The sequence below is a fragment of the Canis lupus genome, chromosome 16 (assembly GCF_048164855.1).
Source record: "Canis lupus baileyi chromosome 16, mCanLup2.hap1, whole genome shotgun sequence".
NCBI lineage: Eukaryota > Metazoa > Chordata > Mammalia > Carnivora > Canidae > Canis > Canis lupus.
Window position 1 is genome coordinate 3,629,926 of NC_132853.1, and position 19,515 is coordinate 3,649,440.

General features: G+C 42.0%; 1 protein-coding gene across 10 annotated transcripts in view; it reads right to left on the reverse strand.

Moving 5' to 3' along the window:
* MAPKAP1 (MAPK associated protein 1) overlaps positions 1-2,944 on the reverse strand; it is a 259,089-nt gene extending 256,145 nt beyond the window's left edge. For 5 of the 10 annotated variants that reach the window (XR_012008291.1, XR_012008292.1, XM_072777941.1 and 2 more), the window contains exon 1: positions 2,672-2,944. The gene's annotated coding sequence lies outside the window, so the exon portion shown is untranslated. The remainder of the gene's footprint in view (positions 1-2,671) is intronic. The other 5 variants (XM_072777936.1, XM_072777930.1, XM_072777933.1 and 2 more) reach the window with 1 other exon arrangement.
* Positions 2,945-19,515: the final 16,571 nt, after the last annotated feature.

Here is a 19,515-nt window from a genome sequence, read left to right on the forward strand (position 1 = left end):
AGTATCCTCACTAAAAGAAGCAATGGTTTGTTTTATGCAGTCTGGTCTACTCGCCACTCTAAAATCATCATAGACATTGCATCTTTGCATCTTACAACTATCATTTCGGAAGACCTTACCGTGTATCAGGAATTTTATCCAAATTAGCTCATTAAATATTCACAACACTCCATGAGATCAATATTATCCCCCTATACCAACCCATACTTGAAGAAAATAATGACTGGAATTAAGAAACTTGCCAAAGGTCAAGGAATAAGAGTAGGGACAGGAATTAAATCCAGAGACCACGTTATTCTCTATAGAAGGTCTTCCATTCTTATATTGAAAGTTGAACTGACCCACCTGCTACCTTCTCGCCTTGAAAGATCACAGTTTTCTCTACATTTAAAAGACTCTTCTGGGGGAGGGGGGATCCCTGGATGGCTCAGTGGTTTAGCGCCTGCCTTTGGCCCAGGGCGCAGTCCTGGAGACCCGGGATCGAGACCCATGTCAGGTCCCTGCATGGAGCTTGCCTCTCCCTCTGCCTGTGTCTCTGCCTCTCTCTATATATATATCTATCATGAATAAATAAATAAAAATCTTTATTAAAAAAAAAAAAAAAAAGACTCTCGGGAAGCCCTGGTGGCTCAGCAGTTTAGCGCTGCCTTCAGCCCAGGGCCTGATTCTGGAGATCTGGGATCGAGTCCCACATCAGGCTCCCTGCACGGAGCCTGCTTCTCTCTCTGCCTGTGTCTCCACCTCTCTCTCTCTCTCTCTCTGTCTCTCATGAATAAAATAAAAAATCTTTAAAAATAATAAATAATAATAATAATAATAAAATAAAAGACTCTCTGTAACATTCATTTTGGCATTCATATTTTTTCTCTTTTATAGTTTCTTCAATATATACTTGTATATAGTGTTATGGTGTGTGAAAGAAGGAAACACATAATGAAAAATGCACAGATGTAGGCATGGGACAGACGTGGGGTTAAATCCTGCCTGTCTCGTACCAAATGTGTAATTTATCCCGAATCTTCCTAATCTGTAAATTGAGGCTAAAATGATTAAGAGAAACCTAAATATAGTTTCAGCACATGGTAAATAACCACATCATGAAGCATTACCTGATCATAGCACACTCCTCGAAAGTTAATACCCCCCCTCACCCCCATGCTATCACTGCATCACAGAAAGTACCTTCACACAGTGTACTTATCACTGTCTTGAAATTATTTCCTTATCTCTCTCACTAAATTGAGCTCCCCACAGGCAAGGACTGAGTCTTACTTATCCATACATTGTCTAGCATGGTACCTGGTGCATGTGTATGTGTTCAGTAAATGTTTGCTAAGTGAAATTATTATAGATATGAGTATTTATAGGATTCCAAAAAAGAAATCTTTCCCAACTGGGGTTGTCTCAAATTGGTGGAGGGAGACCAATTTCTGCTGGGCCCTAGGTAACATCTCAATGAGTAGAAACAAAAGGAGAAATCTAGGCAAGGAGAATGTCCTACAAAAAAACAATGGACAAAGAGAAAACAAATGGGATCTGAGGTGCTACTTATCTAGAGTAAAGGATCAGGGTATAGAATTAAGGAAGGGGACTTTTTCAAGCATAGCTGGAGCCACATCAAGAGGCGTAGAATGTGAGTAGCCTGGCACCACAGTGATTGAAAGTAGATATGAGCATAAAGCTAAATGACAAAGGGGCCACAAGCATGCCTCGCAGGCCCCAGCAAGTGTGTAAACTGAAAAAGATGAACACAATAATCAATGTTCATCAAGAATTCTTTCAGCATTGACTAAGCACCTTGTATGGGCTCACCGAATGAGGAATAAAACATGGTGCCAACTTTTCCTGTTATACTAGGATTTTAAATGAACAATCCACCCCTTTTACTTGTGAGACATAGAATGAGAATGTTGACTTTGTTTGAACTGCCATGTGTTAAGACCTGTCTCCATTTGTTCACATCTGGGAAGCCTTTAACTTTGATGGTTTTGGTTTAAAACATGATGCTTCGCACCGTGCCAAGTACTGTATGGAACAGGCTTCAAAAATTAGGTGCATTCATTCCAAATAAAATCTCAACCAATTTCTGAGTCAACTTTTGAGTCTCCAGTTAAAAGTAATAATCTTGTTTAAACTACTTTTTTGTTTTTTGTTTGTTCGTTTAGCCTTAACCAGATTTAGAAGACCCCTTTGCCATTCTCATAAAAAGCTGAATCCAAGTTCCAGCAGCACTCCAGCTAGAAATAAAAAATAAAAAAAAAAAAAAAAAAGTGTTGCGAGGCCGCTTACTCCTTTGGGACAATTGTGGAAAAGGAACGCTAAGGAAACAGGGACCACAGAGACAATGCTTTAAACACAATTTTCATGTTACGAAGATTAGGACAACTACATGTTGCCAGGTGGTAGGACCAGAAACTGTCAGAGCCAACCCTCCCCCCCACCCAACACTACCCAGTCCACGGGCTTCTCCTCCCCCAGTCAGACACCCAAGCTGTCAGGCTCACAGCAGCCTCCAGTTCTGGAAAAGATCAGGAAACGGATGCTCAATGAAGCCCTGATCAAGGGCCAGGCAGGCTACCGACGCAGGGCAGCGCCCAGAAGGGCCGCTTGGCTCCTCGGGTAGGTTGACCCGAGAGTGAGCGAGGAAGCTAGCGGCTGGGGCAACCTTTACCTGAAGCTGCTGCCACACTACGGGTCGGATCGGCCCGGGGATACGTTCCTGAGGGAAGGGCCCGGCTTCCCCGCGCCTCCCGGTCCCTGCCCCGGCCTCCGCACTCTCGGAATCCTCGGGGACTGGCGCTCCTCCCCGCCGGTTCAACTGCCGTTTTTCTGGCTCGCCCTCATGCCCCCGTCGCTCGCCGCCGCCGCCACCAACGCCGCCGCCGGAGCAGCAACCCTGTTGCCCCAAGTCGCGCCACGACCCGGAACCGCACCCCGCGCACCGGAAGTCCCCGACCGGGAAGAAGCCGGAGCTGGGGACGTAGTGCGCAGTGCGCAAGCCCCAGAGCCGACGGCTCGGAGAGGAGCCCTCCCGGGGGGCGGGGCCGAGCGGGACGTGGTGGTACGCATGCGCGGCCCTTCTGCGGTCGGTGTGAGGCCGGGGTCGGAGCTTGCGAGCTGGGGATGCGGCGGGACGCGCTGATCCGTGGGTTCGCGTCGGATAGGGATCAGCATTGGGGTTCGCGCTCACATTTCCTTGGTTCTGCATGGAAAGAAGCCCTCAACCCATCCAGAAATGAGTGATGAGACAGCTCCGCCTCTAGGTCACGAAGACTTGGGTTCAAATGCCAACCGCACCTTGTGTAGCCTCGGAAAGACCCCTGTCCTGGCTGTCGGTTGTGTCATCCGGACAGTAGTTCCGATTTTATTTATTTTTTTTTTAAATATTTTATTTATTTATTCATGAGAGACACAGACTGAGAGATTGAGAGAGAGGCAGAGACACAGGCAGAGGGAGAAGCAGGCTCCATGCCTGGAGCCTGATGTGGGACTTGATCCCGGGACTCCAGGATCACACCCTGGACCAAAGGCAGGTGCCAAACCGCTAAGCCACCCAGGGTTCCCCAGTAGTTCCGATTTTAGAGTATTCCTGTGAGAATCGAATGGGACGATACTTGTAAAGCATTTAGCACAGTGCCCGACGTAAACACCTAGTAAGAATGTTAGTTGTTACCTCTATTATCTGTAAAATGGGAATAACTATCTTCCTCAAGAACTGCAGGGAAGTGATTGTGTGTGTGTGTGTGTGTGTGTCGTCTATATTTCAATATTTCAAATTTCAATATTTCAGATTTCTATATTTCAAAAATGAAAAAAAATTTTTTTTTTTTTTAAAGAACTGAAGGGAGGTTTCCATGAGCTAAGAGGACTGGCACAGAACAGGAGCTCGCTGTTGGCCTTGTGTCTCCTGACAGAATGGTTGGAGGAAGACACCGTGAAGGGGAAAGAAAGACCCGGGTTGTGCAATATGATCTCTCTCCTAAGAGATGGCCTAGAAAGCCTCTCAAAAATGCACCTTGGCAAAAAGAAAAAGGGGAGGGAGGAGGCCCCAGGGCAACATCACACAACATTGAAGTCACCAACAAATACTCCACATATCCTCCCCCATGTTTTCAAATATGTGATTGATCTCTTAGCTCATACAGGAAAAAAAAAAAACAACCACAACCACCTTGACACCCAAATGCTCTTTTGCACACACAACGCCACAGTTCCACTGGGGACCTGTTGGAGGTGCTCTGCGAAAGCAAAGTGTGTGAACAAGGTTTGAAAATCCGTTTCCAAAGTCACCAGGTTAGCTCCCCTCCTAAATATTAGTCTTCATTTTCACTTCCCTCTTGACCTCCAGTCTGACGCAGAGCTGCTATTTCTTCCTCAGACACATAAAACCTAACCTACCTAAAACTGAACTCAAGTGAACCCAAGTTTTTACAGGTTCTGAGGAACTGTACCTTTCACAAGTGTTGTGACTTCATTCTTCAGGCAGCCCCTATATATTTCCCCTTTTTTTTTTTTTAAAGATTTTATTTATTCATGAAAGACAGAGAGAGAGAGAGAGAGGCAGAGACACAGGCAGAGGGAGAAGCAGGCTCCATGCAGGGAGCTCGATGTGGGACTCGATCCCAGGACTCCAAGATCATGCCCCGGGCTGAAGGCAGATGCTCAACCGCTGAGCCACGCAGGCGTCCCTCCTATAAATTTCCTTAGCTGTAAAATGAAAACGCCAAAAGTCCTAACTAACCTAATTGGGTTGTCATGAGGATTAAGTGAGTTAATACCTATGACTTGCATAGAATAGAGACTGGCACATAGCTAACATTTACATGATACACTTACCACTACTACTACACCTCCGTCAATGGACAGGTACTTACTGAGTGCATATAAGCTTATCCTAGGCACTGGAGATTCAGTGGTGAAAAAAACCAGACAGGGACTCCACCTTCATGAAAACTATAGTCAAGCTTGAGTGGATTTGAAATAGTGAGCAAGTTGGAGTGCAGGGGAATATGATAAGGTTTCAAGGACAATGTTTCAAGGACAATGTTGAGGATCCCACGGAGAATGGAGACTGAATTTATGGTGATACTAATATAATGGTTTGGGTGATTTTTCTAAAACTGTTAGTTTCAACAGTCAAGATAGAGGCACACAAAGAGTAAGCTAATTTGGTTAATCCATAAAAATAGTTTTGCCAGACAGGTGTGATGGGGTCAAAGAGCTTAAGACCTTAGCTTTTTTTTTTTTTTTTAGCTTTTTTTTTTTTTTTCCTTAAAGAGATCTTATTTATTTATTCATGATAGACATAGAGAGAGAGAGGCAGAGACAGGCAGAGGGAGAAGCAGGCTCTATACCGGGAGCCCCAACATGGGGCTCGATCCCGGGACTCCAAGATCACGCCCTGGGCTGAAGGCAGGCGCTAAACCGCTGAGCCACCCAGGGATCCCCCAAGACCATAGCTTTTTAGAGTGCTTTTTTTATAGGGCCACAGAATGGATGCTGAATAGGTATATCAGAGAATTCCAGAAAGGCTCATGTCACTGGCCTGTAGGTCCCAGAACATACGTGATGAAGGCTACTAGTAAAGTAAGGCAGGAAGATAGAGGTTACCCTCAGAAATGGATGTCAATAACCTAGATGTAGAGCCGTGTGAGAGTGAGGTCCTGGCTGAAGTAGAATGGAGGGATAAGTTATTGAAATTAAGGCAGGGGCACTGGGGTGGTTCAGTCAGTTAAATGCTCAACTCTTGATTTCAGCTCAAGTCATGATCTCAGGGTTGTCAGATTGAGCCCCAAGTGGGGCTCTGTGCTTAGCTCAGAGTCTGCTCGGAAAAACTTCCCTGTGCCCCTCCCCACCGCTGTCATGCTCTCTCTCTCTCTCTCTCTCTCGTTCTCTCTCTCTCTCAAATAAATAAAATCTAAAAAGAGAGAGAGAGAGCATCAAGGAACTGAGATGCCATGTGGACCTCAAAAGCTCCCAAGATGGTGGACAGACAGGGTGAAAAGGAAACCAACTGGAACAGTATTAGGAAGGTAGGTAGATGAGGAGGAGAGTAGACAGACCAATTGCACGGAGATGACCATGGTAGAGGATGGAGGTTCAAAGAGAGAGAGAGCATGAGCAGAGAAAGGGAGAAGCAGACTCCCTGCTGGGCAGGAAGCCAGATGTGGGGCTCAATCCCAGGACCCTGAGATCATGACCTGAGCCTTGACAGTTGCTTAACCGACTGAGCCACCCAGGTGCCCCAAGATTTATTTATTTTTAGTGGGGTAGGGGCAGAAGGAGAAAGAGTCCCGAGCAGACTCCATGCTGAGCACAGAGACCAATGCAGGGCTCAATCTCACAACTTCAAGATTGCCACCTGGCAGAAACCAAGAGTTGGCCACCCAAAAGACTGTGCCCCCTGGCGTCCCAACCCCAAGGTACTTTTAATACACACACGGCATTATAACCATTTCTAAGGATATTCTATTCATTCTTGAAGACCCAACTCATATATACTGCTTCCTCCAGGAAGCTTTCCCAGATCACCTCTCCTATTAGACCACATGAAGAGCCTCATTCTTTGTATTCAATATTTACCACATTTTCTGTTCTTTCAAGATACATATGTCTCTCTGACAAGCCATAAGGAAAGGAACGTTTGTTATTTCTTTTTATGCTAAAATCTTAAGATACTATAAACACTTGGTAAAATGTGTGTTGAATGAAAAGATGCTCAAAACATGCACATGAAATGAAATAATCAGAAATCTTATTTTGTATAAGCAGAATTTGCACATGGAAAATACCACTTTGCCAAGCCTGTGACAACGAGCTGAGAGTAAACGTTAAAAGGATGAAAGCAATGCTCTTTCAAGTCCTGCCAGAGATGTGGGAAAATAGAGGCACCATCTAGTTTCTCCACAAATGTGTGTTCTTAATATTTTATATATGTGAATATGTTTCCTTGCTATTTCCCCAATTTAGGTTTCCTCTCCTTTCAAAATAGGTTTTTTTTCCTCTCATAGGGAAAACATAGGAATTTACACTCTTATGGTACAAAGCAATTTCAGGACAACAGTAAATTAGGTGTCAAAAATCCTTTCAAACTATTTTAAGGGGCACGCCTGGGTAGCTCAGCAGTTCAGAGCCTGCCTTCGGCCCAGGACATAATCCTGGGGTCCTGGGATCAAGTCCCACATGGGGCTTCCTACACGGAGCCTGCTTCTCCCTCTGCCTCTCTCATTCTGTGTCTCTCATGAATAAATAAATTAAAAATCTTAAAAAAAAAAAAAAAGAGTCAGACACTTCACCAATTGAGCCCCCAGCCCTTCTTAAAAAAAAAAAAAAAATTTAAGGAAGCCCCCAAGAACTGTACAATTACAGAGCAATATAGTATTTTTTTCACATTAAAATAACATTCAAATGTGAAGAATTTTAAAAGTAAACGTATTGTTTATAATATGGTGAGTTTGGTGGGTGGTAAGGAAACAACATTAGCCAACAGGAAAATCTTAAAACAATGCTTTGCAGATACCATTTAAGTACAGATCAGTTCTGGGGGCTCAGCAGAGATTCACTGAGCTTTGTTCTATTGTTTTTGTACTGAATATTATTTCTGATAAGTATCCCTTTTTATTTTATTTAAAGATTATTTATTTATTTATTCATAGAGACAGAGAGGGGCAGAGACACAGGCAGAGGGAGAAGCAGGCTCCACGCAGGGAGCCCAAGGTGGGACTCGATCCTGAGTCTCCAGGATCACGCCCTGGACTGAAGGCGGCGCTAAACCGCTGCGCCACAAGGGCTGCCCAGTATCCCTTTTTAGATACTTGGGGTGAAAATGAAACATCTGGCTGGCATTAGATAGCATTTCTCTGCCTACATTTATATATAATTGCAGTCTTTTCCCCAAATCCAGGCCCTGTAACCAGTTGCTAAGAGTATCTTTTCTTGCTCTGAAGGTTAGCTACTACTACTGTGAGTGCCAACTCCTAAATTAATTGATGTTAACAGGACTTAGGATATAAAAAAAACAGACTCGTATGTTTTGTCGAATGCAACTTCTAAGACTGCATAATTAACAGTGTCTCCATTAATATACAGTATGTTCAACAGTGAGACACTACTATCATAAATAAAGGTAGACATGGATAAATTTATAATTAAAAATGCATTAGAAATTACAAGCATAATTTATTTACTAATGTGCACTGGAATAAATTTTATGTGTAATATTTTAAAACAGGGCATTAATAAATAATAGTGAACATAAAATGTTTTTGCAGCTAAAAATATTTCAATAAATATTAGTAAGTTAAATGTGCTGCAGAGTTATAATTGCTATGAAGTCAAGTTTATAGAACACAATCACAATGTAGAGGACTGTTTCTTGGATGTATTCAAAATATCAGAGACAAATGTCTTTCTTCGAAGCTGACAAGGAGGATATTCAAAGTAGTGTTTGCAAATGTTTTAAAAATAAGAGCTTAGGACATCTAAATAATGAATAATTGCTCATTGCTTGAGACAACTGAGATCTTCTGATTAAGTGCATTCAAACCTTATCCACTCTTTTTTTTTGGTGCACACTAACTTGGAGCAATTTCTCCCACCTGAGAACTCGTATAGGTCATTTTTGAAGCTCTCACTTAAAAATTGACCTTAGCTTGCACTGTGGCAAACAATTCCTAGGTGGCAGGCACTGTTCTAAGTGCTCACATATTTTATTGACTCCATGCTCTTAACCACTTCACTCTACTGACTCCATTATTTTAATCACGTATTTATTTCACTTTCTGAGTGTTCACAACATGTGTTTTTGATGAGACTTTAAGTAACAATACACAGCAGTATTTGTTTGATGTCTCTGAAAAGACAGTTTATGTTTATGTGTAGAGTGGTGGTGGTGGTTGGTTTGTTTTCCCCGGGTAGAACCAACATTGATTATCAGCAATGAATAGCATCCATCATTGGTTGAACCTTAGTCTGTGCTTGGCACAGATACTCCTAATGCCTTTTTATACCTAATCTAATTTAATCCGCACAACAATCCAATAAATAAATACTGTTATTACCCCACTTAATAAATCAAGTAACTGACCCCCAGAAAGGTAAAATCACTTCCTTGTGATCATACAGCTAGTAATTGGCTGACTTGGAGGTCTCAAGCTCTACACTTCCCCAATAATAATCATCAGCCCCTGTTCCTAAAATAACTACATCCTTTCTCAAAATCACGAAGCCTTCTACCATCTCACAATCCTTTCAGCTAGGTTCCCTCACTGTTGGTAGATAAGTCCCTCCTGTTGTTATTTAAGATAATCCCCTCATGTCCTGTCCCAAGTAGACAAGAACTAATGCTTGAAACATATGAGCGATATCTCTTTAGATATTTGAAGAAAACAATTTTGTCCATACCATTCTTTTCTCCATGATATAGTATAGGGAACCTCAATTCCTTTAGCCTTCTCTCACAGGGACTCTTTCTAATGCATTCCACCCCTGAACCACATCCCTAGAGTGTGGTTTGGGATTTTCCTTATCTCAATACATTATCATCACCTTCAATGAGCATGTATTAAGCACCACATGTGCATGTGATCTGTGCTGGACCTTATACAATCCAGGAAAGCTAAAGTTGCCCTTGAGCTAAGAAGATGTCTGGGTCTCCAAACAGTGTTATTTTAAGTCCTCCTTGTGATTCTATCATCTTCCTAGCTCACTCACCTCACTGAAAGACAATGTACTAAACTAGAAGGAACCTGAGCATAGACATATTTCATCATAGCATCCCTCATGACCGGCACAGGAGGAACAAAATCATAGATTCTCAGTAAATATTTGTATGACAGTGAATGAGGATTATCATTCAAGAATCTGTCCTAGGCTAACACATACCTCCACACATGTTGAGTGACCCTACCAAGAATACTTATCTCTGTATCAATGGTCCACGACTACTGAATTACATACTCAATCATATTTCCTGAGGGGCACGTGGCTGGCTCAGTCGGTCAAATGTCGGGCTCTGGATCTCAGCTCAAGTCATAATCTTGGGGTCCTGGGATCCAGCCCGGTGTGAGGCTCCTCACTCAGTGAGGTGTCTGCTTGTCTCTCTCCCTCTCGCTCTCTCTCCCCTTCCTATGTGCGCATGCGAGAGAGAGAGAGAGAGAGAGAGAGAGAGATTAAGAGAGAGAATGCACATGCATGAGTGGAGGGAGAGGCAGAGGGAGAGAGAGAAAAAGAATCCTCAAGTAGACTGCCTGCTGAGCATGGAGCCTGATGTGGGTAGGTTCCTAGGACCCCGAGATCATGACCTGAGCTGAAGTCAGATGCTTAACCAACTGAGCCACCCAGGCGCTGCTAGATAAATAAGTCTTTTAAAAAAAATTTCCCTAATGAAAAATAAATAAGGTAAGTGGTGTCGAAAGAATGTGTGAATACTGTCACCTAAATGGCTTTGAGCAAAAACAGTGCCTACGACAATAAGGAACAAATGCTAGCTCAGGAGTAAAAACAAACAAAACCAAAAACAAAATAGAAAAGCAGACAAACAAAACAAGCAAACAAAAGACCCAGGTAGCTTGAAAGCTGAAACTAGCCCACACAGTCTTGGCCAGCTGAGGGCTTTTCTGCTTCCCTTGGAAAACTGGAAAGATGTGGCAACTCTGACCGCAGCCTACTTGTCAACAATCAGTTGAGTAGTGGCTGCCTTCCTGCTGGGTAGTGGGTGTAGTGAAAGCCAGGTGGCAACCACCATTTATCAAGATATTTGTGCTGTAGCTTGCTGTGTTCATTTGCAAGACCCACCTGGCTCTATGGTACTTGAGGCTGAGTGCCCGGTTTAGCTTTAGGAAATAGCCTAAGAACTGATTTCTGCTTTTATGTAACAGGAGTATTGGTTATGAAGGGGAATAGTTAAGGGGCAAGTCTCAGAACATGCTTCATCTGGGAGAATCTGTTCTGTCTGATGAGTGTGTACAATTTTCAGGAAAATCTGGAAACGATGCTGGAGAGGGGTTTTAGGAAATAAGGGCGGGGGGGCTGTAAATCATTCATTTTTTTTTCCTGATTGTTTGCCAAAGTCTCAGCACAAAATGTTGTTTTGAATGGAATAAACTAATTCTAGCTTCAGCTGAGCTGTGTGACCCTGGTAGAAAGAGTCATATCACTTCTCTCTGCCTTGGTTTCCCCATTCAGGAAGTGGAATTGATAACATTTACCCAGCAGGGTAATGTGATGCCATTTCATGAATTCTAAAATGTCCTAAATATGTAGGTTGCAAAAGCTGAATACTTTTCCCAATAAAGTTAATAAGTTTTTAAAATATATGTTTGTCCTTCAGTCTCAATGATAGCAATTCTGAATTAATAATTTTCATTTTGAGGGATGCCCGGGTGGCTCAGCAGTTGAGCATCTGCCTTCGGCCCAGTGTATGATCCTGGGGTCCTGGGATTGAGTCCTACCTCAGGCTCCCTGCATGGAGCCTGCTTCTCTCTCTGCCTATGTCTCTGCCTGTCTCTGTGTTTCTCATGAATAAATAAATAAAATCTTTAAAAATAATAATTTTCATTTTGAATAAACAAGAAAGTCCATAGACATCTTTATTCTTCCAAGAAAAATAAATTTGCTTGCCATAAGAACACACCTAGTGCCAAGATCTTGGTTTTTTTTTTTTTTTTTTTTTTTCTTATGATAGCCACAGAGAGAGAGAGAGAGAGAGAGGCAGAGACACAGGCAGAGGGAGAAGCAGGCTCCATGCACCAGGAGCCTGACGTGGGATTCGATCCCGGGTCTCCAGGATCGCGCCCTGGGCCAAAGGCAGGCGCCAAACCGCTGCGCCACCCAGGCATCCCCAAGATCTTGGTTTCTTATACCATTCTTCAATGAAAGGAACCAGGGCTCCTTGGAGAAATGGCAGATTCCAGGGCTGGGGCAGGAAACATACAAGATGAACCTGAAGCATCATGTGCCAGAATGTAAGGAAGTGGTTGAAAAAGAAACAAAACAAAACAAAGAAAAACACCTTCCATTGATGGAGGTATCTCAAAGGGACACAGGAGCCAACTGAAAACCAGTGGTCAAAGCTGAAAAATTTGAGCAACAAAGTAAAGTAGTATTGGATTATAACTCAAAGTGCAATATAAATATCCATTACCTCAACCAAGAGATCAAGGATAATACCAACAATATAGTAAGTCATGTTGCAAGTACATACTCTTGAAATGATATGATGAAAATAGCCTTTTACCTCTGTGGTCTTCCTCCCCGGAACCCACAGCTACAGCCTCATTATGAGGAAGACGTCAGATAAACCCCAAATGAGGGGCATCCTGAAATAGAACTGACCAAGGGATCCCTGGGTGGCTCAGCGGTTTAGCACCTGCCTTTGGCCCAGGGAACGATCCTGGAGTCCCGGAATCGAGTCCCGCGTTGGGCTCCCAGCATGGAGCCTGCTTCTCCCTCTGCCTGTGTCTCTGCCTCTCTCTCTCTCTCTCTCTATGTCTATCAAAAATAAAAAAATAAATAAATCTTAAAAAAAAAAAAAAAAAAGAACTGACCAGCACTTCTCAAACAGTTAAGGTATCCTGAACCAGAGGAAGTCTAAGAAACTATTCTGGTCAAGAGGAGCCTATGGACACCTACTATTGAATGCAATATGCTATCCTAGGTAGGATCCTGGAACAGAAAAATATATTAACCAAAGGAAATTTGAATGAAGTATGGAATTCAGTTAATAAATGAAACCATTTACTAATAATCTAAACTCAACTAAACTCTAGTTGGTTCATTAATTTTTATAAATGTACTATAGTAATGTAAGATGTTAATAATAGGGGAAACTGGGTGCAGGGCATTTGGGAACTCTTCTATCTTCTCACCTTTTCTGCAAATCTAAAAGTATTCTAAAAAATAAACCCTATTAAAAATTATTTTTAAAATTGCTCATCATTGGGGCACCTGAAGCTCAGTCAGGTAAGCATCCGCCTGTAGCTCAGGTCATGATCCCAGGGTCCTGGGATCAAGCCCCACATGACTTCCTGCTCAATGGGGAGTCTGCTTCTGGTTCTCCCACGGCCCCCGCCCTTTGTCAAGTAATAAATAAATAAATAAATAAGGTATCTTTAAACAGTTGCTCATCATTAACTTGAAAACTCCTACTGCCATTAAATACTGAGGTACATCTTTAGGAAGTTAAACAACGGGGTATAAAACACATATGACAAGATGATAAAAAGGTATTTGAAAAGTAGCATATAGAGCGTGATCACATTTTTTGGGAAAGATTAATTAAATAATTAATTAATTTATTTATTCATGACAGACACACAGAGGCAGACATAGGCAGAGGCCCAGCCTGCTTCTCACAGGCTCCCTACTGGGAACCCAAAATGAAACTCAATCTTAGGACCCTGGGGTCACTACCCAGCCCTTTGAAGCAGATGCTCAACCACTGAGCCACCCAGGTGTTTTTTAAGATTTTATTTATTTATTCATGAGATTTTTTAAGATTTTATTTATTTATTCATGAGAGACACAGAAAGAGAGGCAGAGACATAGGCAGAGGGAGAGGCAGACTCCCTGCAGGGAGCCCAATGCAGGACTGGAGCCCAGGAACCCAGGATCACACTTGAGCCAAAGGCTCAACCACTAAGCCACCCAGTTGCCCCGAGTGTGAAAGTATTTATATTTTGAAAAATATGCACACATACACAAACAGCTATACATATAGATATACATACATCTCTACATCTTTACAAATGCTTTGGCAGAGGCCTATTCACAAACAACTGTAGTGACTATCTCTAGGGAAGGATTGGTGGTCTAGAGGTATCTGTATGTTTTGGCTAATATTTCAAAGCCCAATGTTATTTGCATAATCATAAAATAGATTTAAAACATAAACTTTTAAAATGAAAACCCTCTGCCCTCCTCAGTTATAGAAATAATTCCTGACCCCCACGAGGGATTCCAGACTTTGTGCCTCAGTCTCCCCTCCCAGGATCAGCACAATAGGCAGTTCCCTTCCCTACCTCGGATCTCAGCCGGTCATGGCTTCCATCCTTCCTCTTTAACTTTTGCCTTAAGAGTCCAGGATATTTTGTGCGATTGATATGGAGGATCTACCCAAATACCCAGTGAAAATTCTACAAGTTATTACCTACCTAGGGCTTTTTTTTTTTTTTTTTTTTTTAAATATTTGCATTCCCCTGTCTTCCCAGTTCAAAGGGTTGTCAGGGCTTCTGACCCTGGAATGGTCCTAATAATGTTGACCAACACTTACTTATTCAGCAGCTAAATTTATTAGCACCTGGCTAGGCACTGTCTAGGTGCTAGGGATAGAAACAGTGAACAACACAGACAAAACCCCTCCCCTCATGGGACTTACATCCTAATGGAGGAAGAATGACTATATTGAAAATATAAGTAATGCCAAAAATAAGTGAGTGGAATGAGCTATGGAGAAAGATAAAACAGGAAGTCCTGGGATGAGTTACAATTTTAACTCAGTAAATTGGTCAGAGGTGGCTCACTGATTAGTAACGTTTCAGCAGAAACGGAGCTGTCTGGAGAATGATAAATCCTGAGTGAAGTACTTTTTAAGTATGATGTCTTTAAGTGCTCATTATTGCCCCATGAATGAAATATTCTAATGATTCCCATTTTACAGATGGGAACCTAAATTAAGTATTCTAATGATTCCTATCTTACATCACAGCAGTGACGAGGAGCCTGAGGTTTGGAATGGAGGAGTAACATGTGCCTAAGCATAGTGATAAGGGTGGAGCTGGACCCTCTGAGCCTGGGCCCTTCACCACTCTATGCTGCAATAGATGAGCTTCTTTTTCATGATGTGGCAGTGGTGGAGATACCATCTCCCCAATCTTCTGATCCATTAAATGAACACTTCCTGCCCTCCAGCTGGTGCTTCGCAAGCTGAGCTGGGTGAATCCACCCAGAGTCAGGAACCCTCAGGCAGACCCATCTTTCTGGTTTGCCCTTTCTCTGCTGTGTTTTTCCTCCTGCCTTCTGACAAGCTTCTTCAAAAGGCAGCCCCTTTTAGACTTGCTCTTCTGGTCTCTCTCTGCCCTCCAACCTTACACATTAAAAACTCCAGACCTAGCCAGACCTCACCACAGTCCCATGGGTCTCACCCAACCTTGGCCTGCCCCTCCTTCCCGGTGGGGTGGGAGTGTTCCAGGTGGGGTGGGAATGGGGGAATCTGGCAACTTAGCTGTGACAACCTAAGAACAATTGAGTTTCATGTTTTAATGCTTATTTTAAAGCAAGTTGGGGGGCAGCCCGGGTGGCTCAGCAGTTTAGTGCCACCTTAGCCCAGGGCGTGATCCTGGAGACCCTGGATCGAGTCCCACGTCAGGCTCTTTGCATGGAGCCTGCTTCTCCCTCTGCCTGTGTCTCTGCCTCTCTCTCTCTCTCTCTCTGTCTGTCTCTCATGAATAAATAAATAAAATCTTAAAAAAAAAAGCAAGTTGGTTCTCTTAACTGGCAAGGTCATTAGAAACTAAATAAGCATGAACATGGTTGGTGTTAATTCTTCCATGTTACCAGTTCTGGGTAAAACACTGGTCATGCTGGCCACTGCAAATGACCTTTCGGGAGGCAGAAAGCAGCATGGAAGAAGCATGCTGGTCAGAGGACAAAAGGAAACAATGCCTAGAGAGAACAGCGTGGCAGGGAGAAGTGGAACAAAGATCAGAACTTCATTATCACACAGAAAATGGTGTAGTTTGGACGTGCTGCATACAACATGCTATAAAAACAGAAGAGGAAAAAAAAAACAGAAGAGGAGTCTGAAACTCAGCTTAGAATTTCCCCCTCACATTTATGGAATACTTAAATCATTTTTTTTGCATGCATCGTCTCCTTTAATGCTGACACTAGTCCTAAGCAGTAACTGCTATAATTGTACCCAGTTCAGAGATGAGGCACTGAGGCTTAGAGAAGTAAGTGGTTCAAGATCATCTGCAGAGCAGGGATTTAAACTCAGGTGTGCACAAAGCTCTGACTCTCAACCACCGTGTCCCTGTCTGTCCCACATGAGGTCCTTGTGAAGATCAGGTGGGAGAGATGGTGAGAATGCACAAAGTTGTACTGATCAATTTATATTAAACATTCCTTGAAAAAAAAATCCCTTGGAAACACAGAATTTCCTCAGTGTAAATAGTCATCTCTGCCCTCCTTGCTTTTCAAGTCCTTAAAAGAATACATACCCAGAGAGTAAAATGGTTCCTAATTGGAAGGGGCTGATGGTAAACTGCAAAACATCTAAGCATCATTAACTAGTTTTTCTTTTCTTTTTTTTTTTAATTTTTATTTTTTTATTTTTTAATTTTTATTTATTTATGATAGTCACACACAGAGAGAGAGAGAGAGAGAGGGCGGAGACATAGGCAGAGGGAGAAGTAGGCTCCATGCACCAGGAGCCCGATATGGGATTCGATCCCGGGTTTCCAGGATCGCGCCCTGGGCCAAAGCCAGGCGCTAAACCGCTGCGCCACCCAGGGATCCCTAACTAGTTTTTCTATGCTATAACTTATTTTGTTTCCATTTTTCTCATTTGATGTAGATTACCTTATTATTTTAATTTTAGATTAAACTTTCATTTTTCTCAAAGTAACTGTGTAAAAGGTAACATAATACTAGAAAGCTTATAGCAAAAAGCTCTCACATATTTTCTTTTACTTTCTTCTCCATGGTTCTGGGCCTCAGGGGATATGATTTGGCTACTAAGCCGTGAGACTGTTTTTAAAGGCCCACTTTAATACCTTTCTGTTTGTTTTGAGTTGTGGGTATTTTCAATGAAAATTATGATAATTCACTCTACAGTTTATTTGTACTTAAGATGAATAATTGCTGCCAGAGAAATATAAAAATGCACTACCTCAAGCTTCTTTTTTGGAAATTAGAATTTTTTTTTTTTTTTACCAAAGTTATACACAAGATTTGTTTAATAAGCCAAAATAGTTCTAGCTACAAGTCTGGTGTCTGCTACATCACAGCAGATCTGTCCTCAATAAATGAGGGAAAAATGCAACCATTTTGCACTGATGGGAAGATCCCTGTGGTGCCTGATGGCTCAGCAGCATCTGCTTCTTCCCCTCTTGGATACAAAGCAGGCACAGTCAACTTTATAAATCCTATTACAAAAATGGGCATCTTTCCCCAAAGTGTGCATAAGAATGCATGCTTTCTTATAACATCTGAGTTAAGTGATGAAATACCAAATGAAGCACATTTTTTATTTCTTGCAATTTAAATAGGGCATAAGAATGCATTTCCTTTTTAGCAGGATCTTAGGACAGCCCAAATACCTAACTATGGAAATACTCACACATCTCACAATACGAGTTAACATGAAAGACTTTGTTTCCTCCTGAACAAGAAGCCCCCAAAGCCTCACGTTGCATGATTGAAAGCGCCAGGGCTCTTCGGTCACTGGATAATATGTGGTGTTTTGCATTGCAAGGGCTGTACTGGGTGCAGGAATGGTCTGAGGAGTAGAAAATCACTGTGGCTACCCAGGGGGATCTTCCTAATCTGGACACATTTGATCTGACAATGGCACCATTTTCAGTGATTGGGCTATTGTCCAAACTAAAATGCTAAAGGTCTTTAGGGTGATTTTTGTTTCTCTGATTTTATGGCCAGAATATTCATTTTTGGTTTTCATTATCTAAGTATAGAAGATATGATATAGAATCTGAATCTTTTTGAAATTAATTGCATTGTAAATCAAACATATTTCTGTAGAATGCACTTACTCATCATTAGCATGTGAGAGTTTCCAGTAAAATATCTTTAGTATTATTTTTATTATTAACATATTTATACTGTCACTCCAGCCTAGCACCCTTTGTGAATCTGTTTTTAAAATAAATATGACCTGATACCAGAGTGATTGGTGCAATAAAAATGTATGATGTGAAATTAATCAAATATGGTCAGGTTCAATTTATAAGGGACACATTAAGAAAAATTATTTCTTGTTCGGGTATGCCACTCTAGTGAATCAAACGGAACTGTGTATATTTCAGCAAGATACATGTAAAATCCATTCATTCAACAAACATTTATTATGTATTTACTGTGTGGATCACAGGGGATAAAAATCAAGCTGAGCAAACAAGAAATTCATACATGAAACAACTGAAGACCCGTAAGCAACTGCATAATTGTGGAATATATGTTGAATATCTGAGGATTCTAGAAACAAAAGCTTAAGTAGCAGCGGTGTAGTGCCTTGGCTAAGGGTGTGGGCTTCTGGATTTATTTCAGTTTTTTTCAGGAAGTGGTCATTAATTTTTGTGTGAAAAAATGAGAGCAGAGAGACATAATTCATCGTGAAGATAGGTTTTATATTCTGTATATGTGAAGGAAATAAATTTCTAATGCAATAAAATAAAGAGAACAGAAAAAAGAAAAACCCGGCTTGGTCTTCAGAGTCAGATACAGGTTCAAATCCCAGCTCTGCTATGTGATAACTGGGTGATCTTGGGCAAGTTCTTTAATTTTGTTGAGCCTCATTTTTCTTATCTACAGTATGGAGATGATAAGATCTTTCTCATAGAATTGTTGTGAGAATTAAGTGACACAATGTCCTCAGCATTCACAAAATGTGTTGTGAGCTATGGAGGCACCTAGTAGGTGCCTGGAGGGCTGGAGGCAGTCGAAGAAGCTGTCTTCAGAGTTGCTGTTGTCAAAGTGATGGCAAAGATGAATTGTTGAAGACCACAAACCAGGTGAAGGCAACCATAGGACAAAGGCAAGAAGATACAGCTGGAAGCCAAATAAATATTCCACTCACTTCTAGGGATAGAGTTGTGCTTTCTTCCTACTGGAGGAGAGTTGGGTAGAGACAAGCCAAGTATTTGCCAGAGAAGCAGATGAGAGAGCTTGAGGATGACATCTCTCTCCTTAAGGTGGCTTAAAGATGAAGAATTTCTTTAAAAAAAAAAAATTTTTTTTTATTTATTTGGGAGAGAGAGAGGGAGGCCAAAGTGAGAGAGTGAGAGGGAGAAGCAGACTCCCTGCTGAGCAGAGAGCCTGACATGAGACTTGATCCCAGGACCCTGAGGTCATGACCTGAGCCAAAGACAGACACTTAACCAACTGAGTCACCCAGGAGCCCGAAAATGAAGAATTTCTACACAAGTGATTAGGAAGCATCCATGAAGAACACCTGCAATCACAAGCTTTAGCAGAATAGAACGCAGGACACAAACTGGGAGCATCCTGAAAGCTGGGATTTCCCCTGCCTTATTTGGCACTGTACTCTACAGCCTGGGGCAGGGCCTTATCCAAGGAAAGCTATCTATAACTACTTGATGAATGAATGAATGAATGAATGAATGAATGAACTCCTCTGTTGTATAAAATACAAACTATCATTTACCTGCTAGCTATGTAACTTCAATCCCCATGTTTCCATTTCCTCAACTGTAAAACAGGATAAAAGTACCTATCGACTTTATGGTGCCATTACAAACATCAAATCCATTAATATTTGTA